The sequence below is a fragment of the Epinephelus moara genome, chromosome 21, assembly GCF_006386435.1.
Source record: "Epinephelus moara isolate mb chromosome 21, YSFRI_EMoa_1.0, whole genome shotgun sequence".
Taxonomy (NCBI): domain Eukaryota; kingdom Metazoa; phylum Chordata; class Actinopteri; order Perciformes; family Serranidae; genus Epinephelus; species Epinephelus moara.
The window spans coordinates 39,061,806-39,069,878 of NC_065526.1; positions in this window are offsets into that span (position 1 = coordinate 39,061,806).

Consider the following 8,073-nt stretch of genomic DNA (forward strand, 5'->3'; position numbering starts at 1 on the left):
GACTCAGTGGCTCCACTTTTAACCAAAATCATAAAAACAAAACCTACACCCCCGTGGAGAAATGATAACATCAAAAGACTGAAAAGAAAATGCAGGAGTGCAGAGAGGAGGTGGAGAAAAACCAAATTGACAGTTCATTATGAAATATTACGCAAACAACCCAAAACCTACAATAAAACAGTCAAACAGGCAAGAATATCCCACTTTTCAAAACTCATTTCCGATCATAAAAACAACCCCAAATTTCTTTTCTCCACCTTCGATCTTTTAACCAGCACCAATTTTAATAAACCATCCAACATATCAACAGATGCCCTCTGCGAGGACTTTGCAGACCACTTCAGAAGTAAAATCAATGATGTCAGGTCCAGTCTTTTATCCCAACAGAATGTAATTTTTAACACACCTGGATCATTGCTTTTACCTGAGGAAACACTGGACAGTTTTGTCCTGGTTGATGCAAGGACACTTGGTCGAGTTTTCTCCCAGGTAAACCCAACAACTTGCCTTTTAGATCCGATTCCCACATCACTTTTAAAGACATTTTATGGATTCTTTGAGGAACAGATTTTAAATATAGAGAATTACTCTCTTCAGACAGGTGTCTTCCCCGCTGCCTTCAAAACGGCGGTGGTGAAGCCCCTTCTGAAGAAGAATAATTTAGATCCCAACATTTTAAATAATTACCGACCTTTATCCAACTTACCGTTTTTAAGTAAGATTTTAGAAAAACTGGTTTTTAACCAAGTAAATGATTTTTTAAAAATAAACAGTATTTTAGAGAAATATCAATCTGGTTTTAGGATGAACCACAGTACCGAGACAGCCCTTTTAAAGATTTTAAATGATATCAGGTTGAATGTTGATTCACAAAAACTCACAGTCTTGGTACTACCGGATCTAAGCGCCGCCTTTGATACAGTAGATCACCACATTTTATTAAACAGACTCAGAAACCTGGTGGGCCTCTCTGGTACTGTTTTTAACTGGTTCAGCTCTTATCTCACAGATCTTTGTTTCTTTGTAAGTATGGATACATGTTCCTCCAGAACGCATGAAATTAGGTGTGGGGTGCCCCAAGGGTCAATTTTAGGTCCAATTCTTTTTAATCTATACATGCTTCCCCTTGGGGACGTCAACAGGAGGCACGGTATCAGCTTCCACAGTTACGCAGATGACACACAGCTGTACATCGCCGTGTCTCCTGATGACACAGGGCCAATTGATGCCCTTTTTAACTGCATTTTAGATATCAAGTCATGGATGGCAGTGAATTTCCTACAGCTCAACCAGGACAAAACAGAGGTTTTAATTATTGGTCCTGAAGGCCAGAGAGAGAAACTTTTACCAAAACTACAAGATTTTAAACCTTCACAATGTGTAAAGAACCTGGGCGTCATTTTTGACTCTGAGCTTAGTTTTATTCCACACATCAAAAATGTAACAAAGACAGGTTTTTATCATCTTAAGAATATAGCCAGAGTCCGCCCGTTTCTCTCTCAGGCTAACACGGAGGTGCTGATGCATGCTTTTATCTCTTGTCGTTTAGATTACTGTAATGCCCTGCTGTCTGGTCTTCCCAAAAAGACCATCTCTAACCTGCAGCTACTCCAAAACTCAGCCGCACGAGTGCTGACGAGGACCAGAGGGCGGGAGCACATTTCACCAGTTTTACAATCGCTGCATTGGCTCCCCGTGTGTTTCAGGATCGATTTTAAGGTTCTTTTATTAGTTTTTAAATGTCTTAACGGCCTTGGGCCATCTTATTTATCTGACCTGCTTTTATCATATCAACCCTCGCGGATCCTGAGGTCCTCCGGCACCGGCCTTTTAATTGTTCCAAGAGTTAGAACAAAAACCCACGGGGAGGCTGCATTCAGCCATTATGGCCCTCACTTATGGAACAGCCTGCCGGAGAGCATCAGGACTGCAGAGACTGTTGATGTTTTTAAAAGGAGGCTCAAGACTCACCTTTTTAATTTAGCTTTTAACTGATTTCTTTTACTCTTTTAATTCTTCTATTATATGTTCTTTTTACTTTCTAATGCTTTTAAATGATTTATTTTTAAATCTTTATGCATTTTAGTTTCTAAATCTTCATTTATTTATTTATTTATTATTATTATTAATATTATTTTACTCTTTAAATCTTTAATTTTTCCTAATCTTACATTTTTATGCATTTTATCATTACTTTATCTCATACTTGTTTTATGTTATCATATTGCCTTTTAGTCTTTTAGTCGTGTGTGTGTGTGTTTATATGTGGGGGTGGGAGGGGCGGGTTTTCAATATGTATGTATGTATGTATGTATATATTATTTTTGTTTGTTTTTATTCTGTGAAGCACTTTGTGCTGCATTTTTAATGTATGAAAAGTGCTATACAAATAAAGTTTGATTGATTGATTGATGTTCAGACGTACTAGCCTGGCTCTGGTCCCCAAGAACAGCAGGTGTTTTGTGTGTATTAGGACTGTACAGCATTTGGAGAAAGCTTTCTTTGGCTGTTACAGTAGGAGCTGGTGGCTGCCATTGCTGTTCCAAATCCACCAAAACAGGCTGCTGTTGCGACAGATCTGAAGTTGTGGGCAGTACAGTGTGAGGTTGGTGAAGATTTGGATACTGAGAATCGCTGGAGCAATGTGTGATTGTAGACAGAGTGGGTGCATACTGGTGGAGAGGCTGGATAGGTAGATGAAGGTAATATGGATGGGTTTGTGGCAATGACTGGGTAACCGGAAGCTGGTACAGTGGCCAGGCAGTTACAGGCCGGTGTTGTGGCTGGGTAGGTGGAGATGACTCGATAGGTGGAGGCCGGTGATGTGGCTGGGTAGGTGGAGATGACTCGATAGGTGGAGGCAGGTGATGTGGCTGGGTAGGTGGAGATGACTTGATAGGTGGAGGCCGGTGATGTGGCTGGGTAGGTGGAGATGACTCGATAGGTGGAGGCCGGTGATGTGGCTGGGTAGATGGAGATGACTTGATAGGTGGAGGCCAGTGATGTGGCTGGGTAGATGGAGATGACTTGGTAGGTAAAATGTGCACAGTTTCAAGGGAGGATTACTGCAAAAATTGCTGAAAAGAATAATTGACTGTCATTTTTATAAGCCATGTAGTTTATTTTGATTTTAATTCAGAGCTGTCCTTGATCTTTATTTTGATCACCATTGTTTAACTTTTTGGTAAGAAAGCAATAAAGGACAACCTACATTTTGTGAAACACAAAAATTAAAAATGTCATGGCATGAAACTAAGTTTGTTCCTTTTGGTTAAATTCACATTCCATTAAAGGTGTAAAACAAAGAAATAAACTGCACAGAAAAATCACACATTTTACAAAGCTGCATAGCTGCATAATCGTGGTCTCTAAGCATGATTGGCAACTGAACTGGTGCTGAAATCTGGGCAGCCAGTCTGTCCCTGATGTGGACACCACTTGTCTCTCTAGAGTCTCCATGCTGTTGTGGTTCTGGTGGTCCAGGGTCCTCAGGAAGAATGTCCTCCTCAATGGTATCTCCCACCGTGATACAAATATTGTGCATGAAAGCACAAGCCAGGACAACCTCAGAGCAAAAAACGGTTTCCACCTCCAGAGCTTTAAAGAGGGTTGCCCTCCACCTTGTCTTCATGACTCCCATGGCCCGTTCAATCACAGAACGAGCCCGAGCATGGTATTTGTTGAACCTCTTTTGGGTTCTATCCTTAGTGGCTGCCTGAAAGGGGTTATGATTGTGATGGGACTTTCAAGACCTGGATAGCCTCCATCACCTAAGAGGAAATAGCTGGGTGGAGGATAAAGGGCACCAACTTAAACATAATAAATAGGATGCGTGTATCGTGTACTGAACCGGGATAACCAACAAATATGTCCAAAAACAGCCCTGAAGCGTTGCATATTGCTTGCATTTGCATTGAATAATACTGTTTGTAGCTGAAATAGGAAATGCAGTTAATTTTTGGTGGCTTTATTCTAATGTGGCACCCATCTATGGCTCCCACAGCTTTGCAAAAGGCATCATTATGTGCCAGGTGTGAGAAGCCCTGACCAACATCAGCAATGGTATTGAGGTTTGGAAAAAAGATGACCTTGTGTTTGTGCCGTCTGATATCTGCAGCAATTCTGTGTATGATAACATGTATAGTGGATTTTGGGACATCAAATACTTGAGCTGTGACCTTATGACACTCCGTGAGCAAGCCAGTAAAGAAAAATTGGGAGCTCTAAGTGGTATCCCCAGCCATGATCTCGGTGCGCACTGAGGGTGGTGAGTAACATGTTGAAGGCTGCCTGCCCTGGAGATTCGGAAAGTTGGTTTGAGATCTTCATTTTCATCCAAATAGATTTTCAACACCGATGTGTTTGTATTTAAAGTTGTGTAAGGGGCCCTTGTCTGCAACAAGAGAAAAAGAAAAAACAAAATTACCAGCTAATATAAAGCTTTAAAATTGATTTTGCAATGCAAATTATTATTATTATTATTATTATCATTGTTATTGTTATTAATAACATCGTCGCCATCTGTGAGACCCCAACAGCCATAGGCTAACACAAACGTTATCATAGTAACTTTTCACAATCACTGCCAAACTCACGTGTGTGTCTTGCAGAGCAAACACCTGAATAACTGGGTCAGGTAAAACAACCCTCAGCCTCTGGTATCTTCTAAGGAGTAGAACGATCACGTAGGCGAGTGCTGCAGTGATCACCATATACATGATGGTCTCCTAAATGTTCCCACGGAAACGAGTGAAACAGACTCCAAGCCTGTCTATTAGCTCATTTTATAATGCTGCAGACTCCCGCTCTTGCAGACTTTATGTGATGATGGTAAAGGCGTCACAGTACGTACGCCTGAAGTCCGCAAGGGCTCAGTTCTCAAGTCCAGAGGGTGGACTTTTGGATTCAGCCAAAGAAAGAGGTCACCTGCCCACCTGGCTCTAATCATCTCACCTCTCTTCCTCTACCAGTCAGGATCTCTCCCTGACTGCTCACTATTGCCCTCTCATGCTTCTCTACATACAACCTAAACAATTGGATATAATAATAACAATATCTAACAGTCTGACTTCTCATTCATAGAGGTTAATTTTTTTCATTTGACAGAGTTGAAAGTGTCCAAAGTTGCAGAAATACCCAATTATATGGAGAAGCATAAGATTAGAATTGAGAAAAAAAAAAATCATTGTAATTTGGGTGAACTGACCCTTTAAAGCAAAATTGAAATTGGTTGCAACTAATGTCAAATACTGATACTTATAGTAACTCTGATCACAGGTCCCTTTTCTTTACATTCTGTGTTTGCTCTCATTACTCTCATTCTTTAATATAGTGCAAATATCCTGCTGTGTTTTTGTTTATTTTCTTCTGTCTTCCCACTCTCTTCAGTTCCCCCCACCTACAACAATAATGCTGCTATACTTTTAATCTGGCTTTTTTCTCTTTATTTCTTCCTTACTGCACTCATCACTCTGTCTGGGTTGCTACCTCCCGCATCATCCTGCTGTCATCTCCTATGGGCTACAGTCCAAACCAAAAGGAAGAGATCAAAGGCTCCCATTGCTCTCAGAGGCCACCAAGATCAAAGGGTGGATATATATGCACACGCTCTCTCTATCACACACACACACACACACACACACACACACACACACACACACACACACACACACACACACACACACAGATAGACACATACTGGATGAATCCCATCACACATCTATACAGAAACACTGGTCCAACTGATAGAGGTGGTCTAAGATGATAGAGAAGAAAATGTTTTCAGCAGTTGAATTTCGTGTGTGTGTGTGTGTGTGTGTGTATTTATGTATCTCTATGTGGGGTGGGAGGGTTGGGTTTTCTCTTTTCTTTTTCGTTTTCTGTTTTGGTTCTTTGTTGTTTTTAACCTCTGTGAGGCACCTTGTGTTACTGTTGTATGAAAAGTGCCATATAAATAAAGTTGATTTGATTTGATCCACCACAATTGATCACAACTACAACAAGAACTATGTACTGGACTCTGCATTGCTACAGACTCACACTCTATCCACACACCCCATACAGCCCCTTCTCCCCCGTCTGATTGTTACTTGGTTGCATCCAGAAACAAGACTTACACATACTTAAGGCACTGGAGGCAACACGATGTGTGCAATGTTACTGTTTGTGTCGCTGGGCGACTTTATACTGTGACGATAAGATCATTATGTGTCTTAATGTATTTTATATTTTGTAACTGCATATTTTATGTGTACTGTATTGATTCTTTATTATTTTTTTATGAACTATGCTGACAAACATCTGGCAGGGGGACTACCAATGTAAGATGCATGACCTACCAATACCTACACTCTTCCATAAGTGGGGTCAAAAATGACCCCAGTTAGAATCAATGCGTTTTATGCAAGCCCCAACCTCCGGGGGAGATGAGTGAGACCAATGCGGAAGTGCCAAAAACTGCAGTTCACTGACTGTCCACTTGAGGCTGGCTCCGGAAGTGAGTCAATTCCCATAGACCCCCATGTTAAAATGCCCAACTTTAGAGCAGAAATAAACATGTTTACAGCCTGGTACAAAAAATGGTTTTGGTCTCTATAGTTAATTTCCCCTTTCATGACAACTGTAGTGGGGGGGGGGTAATTTTTTTCTAACTCTTCCGTTTAAATGTTATTAAGGTTTGAAATTGCGCATAATTAAGGGCGTGGTCACTTTGAGTGACAGGTCGCACCATCACGGGTGGCTAACTAGCATGCTAACTAGCCGCTGGCTCTGCTGTGCGGAGCTGAGCTCAGACCCGGCCATCTGCTCGGCGTCAACTCAGCCAATTCGTGCCCATGTTCAAGGCATTGAACCTGTCCTCTCAGCCGTGTTTGTGCCTTTTGGATATTTTTTCAGGCAAATATTGGAGTAATATGGCTTGCTGTTCGATTAATTATACCAACAGACGGTCCAAGAAGTATGTGCTCCAGGTTTTTCGGTAAGTGAAATTCGGAAATTCCAGTATTATTTTATTTATGTTTATATGTTAGCACTAATTAGCGGGTATCGGTGTCTACGGTCACCACCTAGCTTGTCAGCTTATTATTATATTATTAAGCCTTTATTTAATACATGTAAAATCACGTTGATACCGGAGGTCTCATTTTCAAGTGCGACCTGTATCACAGCAGCAACATCCACATCAAGTTACAGAGCCACAGACAATACGATACAACACAAGCTTAGCTCGTTAACTAGCTAACCAGCCAGCTAACGGTTAGCCTTCAAGCAAGACGCCAGTCCGGGGATGCATCAAAGTCAGAGCCTGACAGAGAAGTGTTAGGATTTAGGCATTCAAAGTCAGAGCCTGACAGAGAAGTGTTAGGATTTAGGCATTTAGGGAGAGAATATTTTGAACAAAGGGCTGAGGCTGTGTGAGGTTTGAAAATAAAGGTCCACCATGTTAGTTAGCTAACGTCTTGCAATGTTACCGTTGTCATATGAGCAGTGTAACGTTAACGTAACATTAAGGCTATAGTTGTGTATGTAAATTAAAAAGTGGCGAACTGTGTGAAATTACAATAAGGTGTGTAACGTAATTTAAAAAAAAACTAATGTGACATTTGACTGTCACATATAAAATATTAAGAAGACTAGTGTATGATATAGGCCTGTAGGCGTGTAGTTACACAACAATAGATAATGCACAGACAGAATATGGGGACTGTGATGGCCACCACCTTTTCGTTTTGCTAAAATAAATTGATTATGATCTGTTAAACATTGAAGTAATTTAAGTTGTATTGTTTGCATGTAAAGGTGTCTGTGAAGTAGGTAACCTAACACATATATTACTTTTAATATCTATTTGTCTGTGTAAAGTTTTCCTCTAGATCAGGGGTCTGCAACCTTTCCCTTTAAAAGAGCCATTTTTGACCAAAAATAATTTGAAAAAATCTGTGTGGAGCCGCAAAACATGTTTGAGCCTTATAATCAAGGTAAATAGCTTATTAAGTCTAAATTAGCGTATACTTATGGTCTAAATAAGCATTCATTAATATGTTTTACCACAAGGTGGCCACTGTGCAGGGCACT